The sequence below is a fragment of the Molossus molossus genome, unplaced genomic scaffold (assembly GCF_014108415.1).
Source record: "Molossus molossus isolate mMolMol1 unplaced genomic scaffold, mMolMol1.p scaffold_m16_p_3, whole genome shotgun sequence".
In the NCBI taxonomy this organism is placed as follows: Eukaryota; Metazoa; Chordata; class Mammalia; order Chiroptera; family Molossidae; genus Molossus; species Molossus molossus.
Genome location: NW_023425366.1, coordinates 63454595 through 63470068, shown reverse-complemented (window position 1 = coordinate 63470068; position 15474 = coordinate 63454595). Strand labels below are relative to the sequence as shown.

Below are 15474 nucleotides of genomic sequence, written 5' to 3'. Positions count from 1 at the left end.
AGCTGGATAAAAGTGAGTTCCCTTTTCCAATAGTTCTAGGTCAAAACTGCCCCTGATGGTGACAGGTCACCCAAAATGCCCTCTGTCGTTCCTATTTCCAGATAAAAAGTTTCCTCCGAGGGGAAAAATAATCTCCAACCGTTGTGATGCCTCATGTCCTGAAGCTACAGATGGTGGTGATAACCCTCTAGAAGAAACCTTACAGCTTGGTCTCCACTGCAATCGATTCTCATATCATAAATTATGAAGTATCAAAGGAAATGCTTGAGACTATTAAAAGAAGACATGTCATTTACTACCCATTTTGGACAGGCATCTGTAACATTCGTTTCAAAATAACAGATTTTTTTCAATTACTGCTCTAGTGAATTTATGTGCCTCATTATAAAGTAATTCTGTAGGAGTTGAGGGACTGTAATGTGGAGTCATTAACTCTTTCTTCAGAGGAAAACCACACTAACCTACAGAGAAATCATAGGAGATGTGAATAAGAATTTCCTATTTAATACACAGCCAATGGTTTATTTATTTTTTAAAATACACTTCTATTCACCTACTAATCACTCTTGAACTTGACGACTTTTAAAAATCAACATATTTTTTATTGTCTGAGTTTAAATAAATCATGACATGATCCTGAGAACTTGGCAAAAACATCGGTGGTTTTACATCTGGCATCACACACCAGCTGCATGTTGAGGGAATGAAAAGCTTTTCTATTTCTTTACCTTGCTTCATTAGTGAATCCGTGATGGTGTATGCATGGCCATGTGTGTGCCGGCTCAGCTTCCCATATGGGAAGGCATCCAGCAATGTCATAAAACCCATGCATCATATGCTGAACTTTCAAAAATAACAAGAAATATTTTTACTCCAATATTTTTTCTATAAATTGACATCTTATCAATACAGCTATATATTTAATGTATATTGGTAGAACCTGTTGCAAAAGTCTCTAATGGAAAAATAACTTTAGTTGTCATATTTGAACATATGTACAGTATGGTACCCATCTTCAAGTCATCATACAGTAAAAAAACAATAATTTCCTTGCCAAATCTATGTCCAACACATTTCCTTCGTAGTTCTTGACAACTATACTACTTACTGGAAAAAATATCTACACTCTGAGCTTTGAGCTTTACGTTATCTAATTAAAGAAATCTTGCCCTGGCCAGTCTGGCTCAGCAGTTAGGGCACGGAGCTCAGTTGCGGTTTGTCCCCGGTCCTGGTTGGGTCGTGCGGGTGGCAGCCACTCCATGTGTCCCTTTCACATTGATGTTTCTCTTGATGTTTCTCTCTCTCTCTCTCTTCTTCTCTCTCCCTCCCACTCTATCTGAACAAAAAATGGAAAAATGTCCTCGGGTGAGGATAAAAAAAAAAAAAAGGAAGAAATCTTTACAGCGTCCTCAGTCTCATCTCAGTTATTTGCCTTATATTTGGACATTGTAAGTTTAACAAACATTTCTTTTTACTAGTTATCTATTACTGTGTAACAAATTACCCCCACAATTTAATAGCTTAAAACAACAATAATAATTTACTGTCTTGAGGTTTCTGAGGCTCAGAATCTCTCCTGAGGTCACGATTTAGGTTGCAGTCATCTTTCATCTTAAGCTTTGTCTGTGGACTGTAAGATCCACTTCCAGGACGGCTCACTCATATGATGGGCAAGTAAGTGTCACTGACTCTTTTGGCAACAGGTGTCAGTCCTTTTAATGTGAGACTTTCCAAAAAGCTCCTTAAATGTCCTCATGACATGACAGCCGAACTTCCCCAGAATGACTGATTCAAGAGAACAAAGCAAAAGAAGCACTGTCTTTAGACTTAGCCTTGAAAGTCAGATGTTATCACTTCTGCCACATTATGTTGGTCATTCAAACCAAACCTGGCACAATATGGGAGGGGACCATGCAAGGTCTTGATATTGGAGGTCTTTGAGGGTCATCTTGAAGACTGGCTACCACACACTTTTTTTCCCAGTTCTGCACCTTTTTTTTTTCTTTATTAATTTGAGAGAGAGAGAAAGGGAGAGGGAGAGAGAGATAGAAACATTGATGAGAAAGAACATTGATTGGCCACCTCCTGCATGTTCCCCATTGGGGATTTGGCCCACAACCTGGGCATGTGCCCTGACTGGGAATCAGACTGGCAACCTCTTGGTGCATGGGTCGACCCTCAACTCACTGAGCCACACTGGCCGGGCTCTGCATATTTTTATTACACCATAATTCTGCTCCAAACATGATACAGTTTACCTGTTATTTATTTAGTTAGTAATTTTTCTGAACTTTATTGGGGTGGCATTGGTTAACAAAATTATATATATAGGTTCCAAGTGTATAACTCTTGAAACCACACTCTTAAAAATTATTTTCAAATTTATAAGCTTCCATTGTAGATAAACTTTTATTTTGTTAAAATCTAATTTTGCACATGTTCACATTTGTGTCTTGAATGAGTATAAAAGTAAAAATAGAGGTTGTTAACCTTAATAATTTAATCAATCTGAAAATTATAAATACATTTGCATTTAACTAAAGAAAAATCTATTTGTAATCCACTGAAAGCACTTACCTAATAATGAAAACAAAATCACTTTAAATCATTGGTTAAAATTATAGATAAGGAACAGTGATTATTTGGAGAGATTTTGCTATTTCATCTCAATCAATATTCTGAGGTAATACCAATCATTGATCTCAAACCAAATTATTTTTAATTTTTTTAAAAGCTTCTGCATATGACTGATCTTCTGAACGCTTTTAATTAATGACACATTAAGGGAAGAAAATTATCTATATGGTTTTTTCAAGCAATGAAAAGGAAATGTTTGTGTAGAACTTATCGCCAAGCTATTTTTAGAATTTCTAACTTGGCACCCAACCTTGTTAATTCAATAAATATGTCTGAGCACCTGTTGCTTTGAAATACTTAAGGATATAAAGAAAACTAAGCCAAGGCCTTTGCCCTCAAGGAACTTATGCCTGCTTAGATTAATCAGGTGGTTAACACATACTTTAATGCTAAACATAATGTGGTAAGTTTTGTAAGAGAAGGAAACAGTGGCCTATGAATTAGGAGAGAAATCAATTCTAATTGGCAAACAGCAAAGCATATGGAATATTGGCATTTAACTTGCCTCTTTAAGAATGAGTAGGTTTTAACAGTGGAAGGTGATGGGGTGGTGATTACTATAAAAGCAGCAGCAAAATCAAATGCAGGAAATCATGAAGGTACCAAGACACATCAAGCACTCCTCATGATAGACACTTTTTCTCAACGCCTCCACATTTCAAGGTAAGAGCCATGGTTGGTTCTACTCCTCTGATGATTATGTCCTTTACTTTCATCCTTCATCCAGTGCGACCCTGTCATTACCTTCTACTGACTTTTGCTCACATTTTCTGAGTCTGCTTTTTCTTACATTCCATACTATAATTTACACAACATACTTTCAGTAAGTTCTTTTTTTTTCCTGCTGTAATTAACCATTGAGGGTTTCTGTCTAGGACTTAACATTTAAATTATTCTGATATAGCTATTGTGTCAGATTGTACTTTCCAACATGGCCACAAAAATAGCCTGAGTGGAGCCCCAGGCCCAGCCACCATCTGATGGGTACCACAAGACTAAGTTGAAATGAGGACTGCCTCACGGAGCCCAGTCTGTCCTAGAACCATAAGCGGTACTAGTGAATGGACTGTTGTTGTTGGAGTGATTTTTAAAATAACATTAAATAATTAACAAACATTCTGGCACCTCTAACAAAATCCTAAGATTGTCTTTGAGATCAGGTTGCGAGCAGCAAGGGGAGAACACTGAGAGGCTGTCAGTGAAAATCTTTGAAAACCTCCATGAAAGCCTTAGGAGAGCCTAGAGAGCCTCAAGGAGGCTGTCAGTGGGGCTGAAGAAAAACTAGGGAAATGTCCCTGGAAGCAGGGGAAAGGTGCACTGGTTATGCAGAAGTGCAAGGTTTTGCACCACTGTCACCTGTGGTAATATGAAAAACGGAAAACGTACCTAATGAACTCAAAGATCTAGCTTTTTCAGGCAATACTGAAATTGCCACATGGCTTCTTCTCACTGCCTATGATAAAATGCACAAAGAAAGAGATAAGCTAAAGAATGAACTGTTAAATATGGAGAAGCCAAGATTGCTGGGTTTGAAAATAAAACTATTTCTTATTCCCAGCGTCTCTAGATATCAAATGATTCTAAAATTAAAAGTAGCTTCTGGGCAGAGACTAAATCCAGTGCAGGAAAACAGGGTCTAAAAATGAAACTGAGGCCATGGTGGTAAAATTCTGTATTAAGATTTTTAGAAATACGGGGTACCTCATAGAAACTTTCAGTCAGACCAAAAGCTTTTTAAGGACCATGCCTTGTGGAGCCTCTCGGTTAAATAATTGAGCCTTTAAGAACTTTAAGGATATTGTCCCACAGCAGTATCACACTGAGCCCAAGGCAGAGAAGGTATTAGCTTGAAGAAAGAGGATAATAAAGTGATACTTTCAAACACACACAAAGATACGTTTTTAAGAGAGTTATTCTGGTGGAACCATTGACAGTTGGGACTAAAGATGGCAGATAAAAACTAAGAACAGGATTTTGAACCCCTACTATTTTACAGGCGGAAAGCAGGCTGAAAAGGCTACTCAATTGCAAATTCTGGTTTCCTTAATAGAAAAGAAGAAGATGACTGAGGGCAGAACCAAGAGCCCAGAGTGGAGCCAAGAGCCATGATGAACACCTGCCAGGTGGGCAGACGGAGCCCTAAACCAATCACTGGAAACATGCTGTAAATCAGTGACTTGCTGTCCCTCTTGTTTTACCCTCAAGGAGCTATCCCACAATTGTATGTTGTGGTGTGGGAGATAGTTCATAGGTCTTCAAATTGAGAGAAAGGGGACTCAAGGAGATGTACCCAGGAAAGCACATTTAAAAAATCTCACCCAAATCTGAAATGATTTCAATGACAAGATCATGGATTTTGAGCAAATGCCATAATATGAGACCCAGTGGAAAGGGAAGGGATAAGAGTACTTTGCACATTGGAGGGATTTAAATTGTTATAGCCAAAGGTAGACTGTGACTGATAGTACCTTCCAACATGACCACAATAAGGTCTCATATTCCAGATGCTCTTCTTACAATGTGACCTTGAGAGGTCACTCCTCCTGCTGAGAGGGTACATGTCCCCTCTTCCTTGAATGTGGGAGAGCCTATTATTATGGTAGTAGCGAAGAGACTGCAGAGGATTGGTTATAAAAGCAACATAGTTTCTACCTGGGCCCCTTGGAATACTCCCCCTTGGAATCAGTCACCATCATAAGGGAGAGAAAAGATCTCATTGAGAACCACATGAAGGTGTTCTGGTCAATAGGCCTTGGTGGTTTTGCAGCTAAGAGCCAGAATCAACCTTGAGACAAGTAAGGAAGTAAGTCTGCAGATATGCCACCCCAGACACTATCTGTCTACCACTGAATGGAAACCCCCAAGTAAGAACCACCTAGCTGAGCCCAATTAACCCCCAGAATCATGAGGAATAAAATTATTCCTGTTGTTTTAAACCACTAAGTTGTGGAACAATTTGTTACACAGCAATAGACAACTAGAACAGTTTTTACTGTATTCAAGTCATTATTTGTAATCCTTAAAAATGCCAGTAAAATTAATATTAGAATATAGTTTTTTTTCCTACAAGCATATTTTTAAGATAATATCTTTCTTTTATTTGTATAAGTTTGCTTTTAAGGTGGAATTTTCTTCATTCATATAAACACTTGTGAAGTCTGTTTTAGTGAATGCATGTTGCTCTCTGTGCATCCTGACCTTCAGCTGTTCATTTTGGACTGAGCGGTTCCCATGATTCAGGGAGTGCCATATGGCTGGCCCACCTCGTTAGGATAGTCTAGCTACAGAATGAACTGCTGTGAGTTAGGTATAAGTTAAGTTGTTATAACCAAAACCCAAAACATAAAGAAACAAAGATGATTTTACTCTCATGTGACAGTCCTGAAGTGAGCATTTCAGGGCTGGCACAGTGGCTCTGCTCCACAAGGTTATCCAGGATACAGTCTTTCATGGTGCCCTTCTACCACCACCTAGGGCAATCTCCATCCACAGGGTCAACGACACTCACCAGCACCATCTTCACACTGTCACTTGCACTAAGGGGGAAAGAGAAAGAGGGGATGGCAAGAAACTGCCTTGTTAAAACAGATTCCAAAACTTCCCCACCCATTACTTCTGCTATTTTCCCATTGGCTTAAACCTAGAACCACACCTAGCTACAAGGAAAGCTAGGAATTGTAGATTGTAGCCGAGGAGCTCCTCAGTTTTGGCACACAGACTCTAAAATGGCCTTGTAATCCCTTTTTCCTGGTGTTCACACCCTTATATAATCTCCTCCCCTTCAACTTGGGCAGTATCTGTGACTTGCTTCTAACCAACAGAATATGATCATGGTAATGGGATGCTCATAATCACATCGATGTGTTTGCAATCGCTTAAAACTACAATGTCCATCATCTTGGTAGGAGACTTTCTCTCTCTTGCTGGCTTTAAAGAAACAAGCTGCCACATTGTGAACTGCTATACAGATATGGCCCAATGAGATAAGTCCCATACCATTGTCCTTTCTTCTATCTAGTGAACATTGATGTCTTAAGTCTCAAGTCTCAGTCTTATTTTAATGCTCATTTTTCTCTGCTCCAGTTTCTGCCTTTCCTGAAAAGGTGAGGTGTGGCCTTTGAGCCCCAGAGCACAAGGAAGAGAGTAGGTGCCAACATTCCATATCAATCTTTAGCTATGAATAATCGCTGCAACACATTTCCTCCTTCATTATCAAAAGACAAACATACCACCCCCAGCACCATGTGTATTAGATTCCTGTGGTTTCCATGACAAATCACCACAAACTTGGATGGCTTAAAACAACAGAAATTTATTGTCTGACAGATCTGGGGGCTAAAAGTCTGAAATTAAGGTGTCAGCAGAGTCATTATCTCTCTGAAAGTTATAGGGAAGAAGCCTCCCTTACCTCTTCCTAGGTTCTGGTGGTTGCAACACTTGGTGTCCCTTGGTTTATAAATGAATCACTCCAATTTCTGTCTCCATAGTTACATGGCATTCTCCTGTGTCTGTCTGTCTTACTTTCCCTATTCTTGTAAGGACACCAGTCATTTGATTAGGGCCCACCAATATGACCTCATCTTAATTTGATCACCTCTGCAAAAATCCTATTTCCAAATAAAGTCACATTCACAGACACTGGGGATAACAACTGAACATCTTTTTGGGGATACAATTCAACCCATAACAATATCAAGTATTAATTTCCTTCCACAAACAATATAAGCTAGTTTACCTGAGAGACTATATCCCTGCTGTCAACATAACTTAGATTTAAAACTCTGCAAAATAATAGCACTGGTTGATGTTGCTAAAATTCTTACTTTTTATAGGCCTTGAACTGTTTTTTTACTTATTTTTTGTCTGTTTTGAAATTAATAGCTATTTTTATTATTCTCTATGTGTAGAAGCATGATGCTTCTTTGACATAGTCTCTGTTGATTTTATACAGTAAATATTATTTTTCAATTACAGTTTTTATTCAATATCATTTTGTATTAGTTTCAGGTATAAAGCATTGTGGTTAAACAACTGTACAATTTACAAAGTGTTCCCCCTGATATTTCCAGTACCCACCTGGCACCATATATAGTTATATATTATTGACTATATTTTCCATGCTATACGTTACATCCCTGGGACTATTTTGTAACTACCAATTTATACTTCATAATCCTCTCACCTTTTTAACCCAATTCCTCAACCTCCCTCCCCCTGGCAACCATCAGTCTGTTCTCTGTGTCTTTTCTCTGTATGTGAGTCTGTTTCTATTTTGTTTCTTCATGTATTTTGCTATTTAGATTTCACATATAAGTGAAATCATATGGTACTTGTCTTTCTCTGACTGACTTGTTTCACTTAGCATAATACCCTCTAGGTCCATCCATGCTATTACAAAGGGTAAGATTTCATTCCTTTTTATGGCCAAGTAATCTTCTATTGTGTATATGTACCACCATTTTTTTAATCACTCATCTATTGATGGGCACTTGAGTTACATCCATATCTTGGCTATTGTAAATAATGTTGCAATGAACATAGGGGTGCATATATTCTTTCAAATTAGTGTTTTGGTTTCCTAGGATATATACACAGAAGTGGAATTGCTGGATCATGAGGCAGTTCCATTTATAAATTTTTGGGGACCCTCCATACCGTTCTCCAGATTGGCTGTACCAGTCTACATTCCCCCAACAACGCAGAAGGGTTCCCTTTGCTCCACATTCTCACCAACACTTATTTGATTTATTGATGATAACCATTCTGACAAATGTAAGGTGATATCTCATTGTGGTTTTAATTTGCACTTATCTGATGATTAGTGACATAGAACAACTCTTCAAATGTCTATTGGATATCTGTATGTCATCTTTGGAGAAGTGTCTATTCAGGTTCTCTAGTCATTTTTAACTGGATTTTGGGAGGGTTTTTGATGTTGAGTTATATGAGTTATTTATAAATTATCAGATGAATCACTGGCAAACCTCTTCTTCCATTCATTAGGGTGTCTTTTAGTTTGGTTGATGGTTTCCTTTGCTGTGCAAAAACTTTTTAGTTTGATATAGTTCCATTTGTTTTGTGTTTTGTTTCCATTAACCAAGGAGATATATTAGAAAAAAATATTGCTAGGAAAAATATAAGAGATTGTACTACCTATGTTTTCATATATATGAAATTTTAAGGTCAGTTTATTAAGTTCATTGATGAAAGCTTTCAGAATAGTCTCCTGAAAATTATTTTTTCTTAGAAAAAAAAGAAAGGGGAGATTCAAAAATGGTGGCAGAGTGAACAGAAGCCACACAAACCGTCTCCCAGAACCAAACTGGAATTATAACATAGACAAATCAACGGGAAAAACCAACAGAAAAGCAGCTTGCAAGGACCATATAACCAGGGAAACTGACTAGATCCTGGTAGGATTGCAAAGGCGCAAAACAGGGTCTGGGAGCCCACAGACAGCAGCGGCCTTAGCTGGGAGCAGCGCCCTCGGGTTAAACTCCCAAGTGGCTCCAAAGCGCAGAGCTGGGACAGAAGCTAAAAAAGCCACAGCCACTCACCTTGGGCTCCGGCAGAGAGAGGGCAGACTGGACTGGAACTGTGAGGGGACACTCGGGATTTGGAGGGCACTCAGAGCTTTTGCTGAGTTGCTGCCATGCAGGATGGTGGCCATCTTGCTCCTTCCCAGGGCTCTGGGGAGAGGCAGCAGCCCCTCCCTCGCAGATCCAACCCCACCCTGTGGGCCATTGAAATGCTAATTGAGGCTCATTAACAACCAGCATCTGCCCCACCCTCGGGAAATCCCCTTATGCTGAGCACCTGAGGGAGTTTTTCAAAAACTAATAACCTAAAACTCTTCAAGTAACCTTGACTGCCAGCCGCCAGGCAAAAAGCTAGAGGATAACAGTACCTTTCCTGGGCTAGCAAATTTAACCAGGAAAGTAGGACTTGACAGTGGTGTTTAACATGGGTCCTCCCTCGCTAATCTAAACCCAGGGGAGGGAGACACAAATAGCAGAACTCCAAAACCCACAGGGAAAATTTGACAGACTCCAAAGCCCACTGTGATAGCCAAAATGGTGAAACACAGAAACAGAAGGCAAATGAAAGAACAAGAGACCTCCACCAAAGATGAGATCAATGTGGAGCAGTTAGGCAAGTTAACAAAGCTAGAATTCAGAGCCATGATCTTGAGAAACTCAACAGCATGAGTAAGGACATAGAGATGCTGAAAATAAACCAATTGGAAATTAAAAACCACCAAGAAAAGATCAAAAATGACATATCAGAAATGAAAAACACATTGGAAGCTCTAAAAAGCAGAGTAGAGGAAGCTGAGGACCGGATCAATGAATTAGAAGACAGGGTAGAAAAAATCAACCCATCATAAAACCAAAAGGAAAAAATGATTAAAAAACAGGAAGACACCTTAAGAGAACTCTGGGACAACTGGAAACATAATAATATTTGCCTCATAGGAGTCCCCGAAAAAGAAGAAAATGAGCAAGGGTTAGAGAATAAATTCAAAGAAACAGTGACAGAAAACTTCCATAATTTGGTGAAGGAAGAAGGCATTCAAGTTCAAGTAGCACATAGAGCCCCAAGTAAGAAGAACCCAAACAGGCCCAAACCAAGACACATAGTAATTAAAATGCCAAAAATTAAAGACAAAGAGAGAATCCTAAAAGCAGCAAGAGAGAAGCAACAGGTTACCTACAAAGGAAACCCCATAGGCTCTCAGCTGACTTCTTAACAGAAACACTACAGGCCAGAAGGAAATGGCATGAAGTAATCAAGGTCATGAAAAACAAGGATCTGAATTCAAGACTACTCTACCAAGTAAGGCTATCATTCAAAATAGAAGGTCAAATAAAGAGCTTCCCAGACCAAAAAAAGGCTAAGGGAATACATTAGCGCCAATCCAGCACTGCAAGAAAAGTTAAAAGGACTGCTCTAATTAGTAGAAGAAATAGGAAGAAAAATATAACCACACTAAACAAAAATGGCAATAAACAAGTACATTTCAATAATCTTCTTAAATGTAAATGGACTGAATGCTCCAATAAAAAGACACAGAGTACCTGACTGGATAAGAAAGCATGACTCATCTATATGTTGTTAACAAGAGACCCACCTCACAACATAAAACTCACATGGGTTGAAAGTGAAGGGATGGAAAAATTTTCCAAAAAATTGGAAAGCAAAAAAAAAGCTGGGGTAGCAATTCTCATATCTGATAAAATAGATTTCAAAATGAAGGCCATAACTAGAGACAAAGAAGGCCATTACATAATATTGAAAGGATCTATCCAACAGGAAGATATAACCTTAATAACCATATATGCACCCAATATGGGAGCACCAAAATATACTAAAAATCTCCTGGAGGACTTCCGAGGAGAAATGGACAGCAATACAATCATAGCAGGGGACTTTACCACCCCGTTGACAACACTGGATAGATCCTCTAGGCAAAAAATTAGCAAGGAAACAGAGACTCTAAATGAAGCACTAGACCAAATGGATTTAATAGATATCTACAGAGAATTACACCCCAAAACTACAGAATTCACATTCTTCTCAAGTAAACATGGGACATTCTCAAAGATATCTCACATGATAGGACACAAACTAAATCTCTACAAGTTCAAGAAGATTGAAATCATATCAAGCATCTTCTCAGATCACAATGGCAATACATCAAAAAAAAATTATTCTCCATGACCAAGTGGAATTCATTCCAGGGATGCAAGGCTGGCACAATAATCACAAATCAATAAATGTGATACACCACATAAACAAAATGAAGAATAAAAACCACATGATCATATCAATAGATGCTGAAAAATCATTCGACAAAATCCAGCATCCATTTCTGATAAAAACGCTTAGCAATGTGGGAATAGAGAGATATATCTCGACATAATAAAGGCCATATATGAAAGACCTACAGCCAGCATCATACTCAATGGGAAGAAACTAAAATCATTTCCATTAAGAACAGGAACAAGACAGGGATGTCCACTTTCGCCACTCTTATTTAACATAGTACTGGAAGTCTTAGCCACAGCAATCAGAGAGGAAGGAAAAATAAAAGGGATCCAAATTGGAAAGGAGGATGTGAAACTGTCATTGTTCACAGATGACATAATATTATACATAGAAAACCCCAAAGACTCCATCAAAAATCTACTAGACTTAATAAATGCATTTGGCAAAGTAGCAGGATACAAAATTAACGTTAAGATATCGATGGCATTCGTATACACCAATGATGAACTCACATAAAGAGAAACTGAAAAAACAATCCCATTTACCATCGTGGCAAAAAAATTAAGATACCTAGGAATAAACAACGAAAGAAGCAAAGGACCTATTTGCAGAAAACTACAGGACACTGAAAAAAGAAATAGAGGAAGATATTAAAAAGTAGAAGCACATACCTTGTTCATGAATTGGAATAATTAACATCATTAAAATGTCCATACTACCCAAAGCAATCTATAGGTTCAATGCAATCCCTATCAAAATACCAACAACATATTTCACAGAACTAGAACAAATACTTCAAAAGTTCACATGGAACCAAAAAAGTCCCCAAATAGCCACAGCAATTTTGAAAAAGAAGGACAAAGTAGGTGGGATCACAATACCAGATATCAGGTTATACTACAAAGCGACTGTAAACAAAACATCCTTGCCCTGGCCAGTTTGGCTCAGCGGTTAGAGCGTCGGCCTGCGGTACAGAGAGACCTGGGTTCGGTTCCCGCTAAGGGCACGTACTTCGGTTGCAGTTTGTCCCCGGCCCTGGTTGGTCGTGCGGGTGGCAGCCACTCGATGTGTCCCTTCACGTCGATGTTTCTCTCTCTCTCCCCTTCCTCTCTCTTCCTCCCACTCTATCTGTACAAAAAATGGAAAAATATCCTCGGGTGAGGATAAAAAAAAAAAAAAAAAAAAAACATCCTGGTACTGGCACAAGAACAGGCAGATAGACCAGTGGAACAAAACTGACCAGAAATGGACCTAAGGCAATATGCTCAATTAATATTTGACAAAGGTGGCAAGAGCATACAGTGGAGTAAAGACAGTCTCTTTAGTAAATGTTGTTGGGAAAATTGGACAGCTACATGCAAAAAAATGAAACTAGACCATCAACCTACACCCTACACAAGAATAAACTCAAAATGGATAAAAGACTTAAATGTGACTCATGAATCCATAAAAATCCTAGAAGAAAATGTAGGCATCAAAATTTTGGACATTATACGCAGCAGAATTTTCACTGATACATCACCTAAGGCAACAGAAACAAAGAAAAAAATGAACACATAGGACTACATCAAACTAAAAAGCTTCTGCACAGCAAAAGAAACAATCATCAAAATGGAAAGGCAACCCACTGTATTGCCAATGATACATCAAATAAGGAGTTAATTTCCAAAATATATAGAGTACTCTTACAACTTAACAAAAGGAAGATAAAGAACCCAATTAAAAAATGGGCAGAGAAGCTGAATAGATACCTCTCCAAATAGGACATACAAATGGCCAAGAGACATATGAAGAAATGCTCAACATCACTAATCATCAGAGAGATGCAAAGTAAAACAACAATGAGGTATCACCTCACACCTGTCAGCATGGCCGCCATCCACAAATCATCAAACAAATGTTGGCGAGAGTGTGGATAAAAGTGGACTCTAGTATATTGCTGGTGGGAATGTAGACTGGTGCAGCCACTATGGAAAACAATATGGTGTTACCTCAAAAAATTAAAAATTAAACTTCCATTTGATCCAGTGATCCAGCTTCTAGAAATATACCCTAAGAAGCCTGAAACACCAATCAGGAAGAATATATGTACCCGCATGTTCATAGCAACACTATTTACAATAGCTAAGATCTGGAAACAGCCCAAGTGTCCATCAGTAGACAAATGGATAAAAAAGCAGTGGTACATATACACAATGGAGTACTATGCAGCTATAAGAAGGATCTCTTATCCTTTGAGATGACATGGAGGAACCTGGAAAGTATTATACTAAGTGAAATAAGCCAAGCAGAAATACCACATGATCTCACTTATATACGGAATATAATGAACATAACAGTCTGAGGAATACGGTAGACCCAGAAACGTGGAAGTAGGGCACAGACTGACATCCCTCAGAAGAGGGGTGGGGGTGGGAAGAGATAAACCACAGAACTTATATGCATGTATGCATAACCAATGGACATAAACAACAAAGCCGGGGACGGGGCGGGAGGGATGGGGAGGGGGAGTGCCAATGGGGTAAAAAAGGAGAAACATCTGTAACAAAAAAATAAATAAATAAATTTTAAAAAAAGGAAAATCAATACCCTCTCAGCATAGTCACAAATGCTGTGGCAGTCAAGCCTCTCTGCAGAGGGGATGGTCCATCATCTGGTCACGTCACTCCCTGGGTCAGCAGGATTGTAGCCTGAATTGTCCCCATCATCCTCCAGCTCTAAGTCATCCATTTCCTGGAACAAAAACTCATCTCCCTCCACATTGTTTCCAGCATCCTTCAAGAACTGGATGTCAGATGTGTCAAGATTATGATCTGTTTCAAATAGTTGTTTCCCACTTATTTTTTTTCCTGCTTGTTCTTCTTTCATTCATTTATTTGTAATTTCTAAGAGTTCTCTACATCAAACTTAGCTTTCCAACTTAAGAAATTCTCGGCTGTAACAGGAGTGCCATGATATACTTGCTCTTCAGCTTCTGCTTCTTTTTCTTTTTGTTTTTTTCTTCTCCTCTAGTTTTTATTTGATCCATTATTTTATTTAATGTTTCTTGCACAGCTGTCAATAAAGTAAAGATTATCACCATACCAAGGTTTTCTTCTGACTGTAATGCTAATAATTTTTAAATGCCTGACACATCATCTTCTAGATTTTCCTGGGAGAATAATTCATGAAAGGGGCTTAATGTGGGTATTTTTCACTGTATGTAAACTTGAGGGTAGTCTGGTTATTTTCACCTTTTTCTTCAGCCTCAAATGTCACAGTAACGGTAAAGCTGGGAGGATTTTCTGATAATGCTAGTCGGTGATACTCAAACCCCTCTTCATTCATTCAAACCCCTTAACATTCTCACAGCACAGCTGTACTGCTGGACTGGTCCTCTACAGGGATTGCTGAGAGACATCTACCCATAAGGGAGTTGGGGTAGATTGACTTCAGAGCCTCCAGCTCATTGTGTAATCTGTCATCATGGCCCTTGCTGCTGCCCATGGATCACCCAGACCCCGAGGCAGTGCACTGCCGCTGGAATCACTGAAGCGCTGGAAGAGTGGGCAGCAGTGGCTGGGTAACACAGGCACAGAGTCCCAGGCTGGGAAGCCCAGGGCCCAAAGCCAAACCAGGCCTGCTGAGCAATAGCCTTGTGAGGGCCTCTGCCTGCTCCTTAGTCCCTGTGTTTTGTTTTGTTTTTTTTAAGGTGTGTTACGGTTTTGAGTCTTACATTTAAGACTTTAAAACATTTTTTTCGTTTTTTTTTCAGTATTTAAAAAAAATTGTCATTGATCCATGTTTATTCTTGTATATGGTATAAGATGGTCTAGTTTCTTTGTTTGTTTTGCATCTATCTGTCCAATTTTCACACCATTTATTGAATAGCCTGTCTTTACCCCATCGAATGTTCTTGCCTCCTTTGTCATACATTAATAAACCTTATAAGCATGGGTTTATTTCTGGGCGCTCTAGTCTATTCCATTGATCTATGTGTCTGTTTTTATGCCAGTACCATGCTCTTTTGATTACTATAGCCTTGTAGTATAGTTTAATATCAGGTACCGTGATATCTCCAACTTTGTT

The 15474-nt window shown here is 38.8% G+C and overlaps 1 pseudogene; it reads right to left on the bottom strand.

Annotated features, from left to right (window-relative positions):
* Positions 1-14055: 14055 nt before the first annotated feature.
* LOC118642033 lies at positions 14056-14892 on the bottom strand (annotated as a pseudogene).
* Positions 14893-15474: the final 582 nt, after the last annotated feature.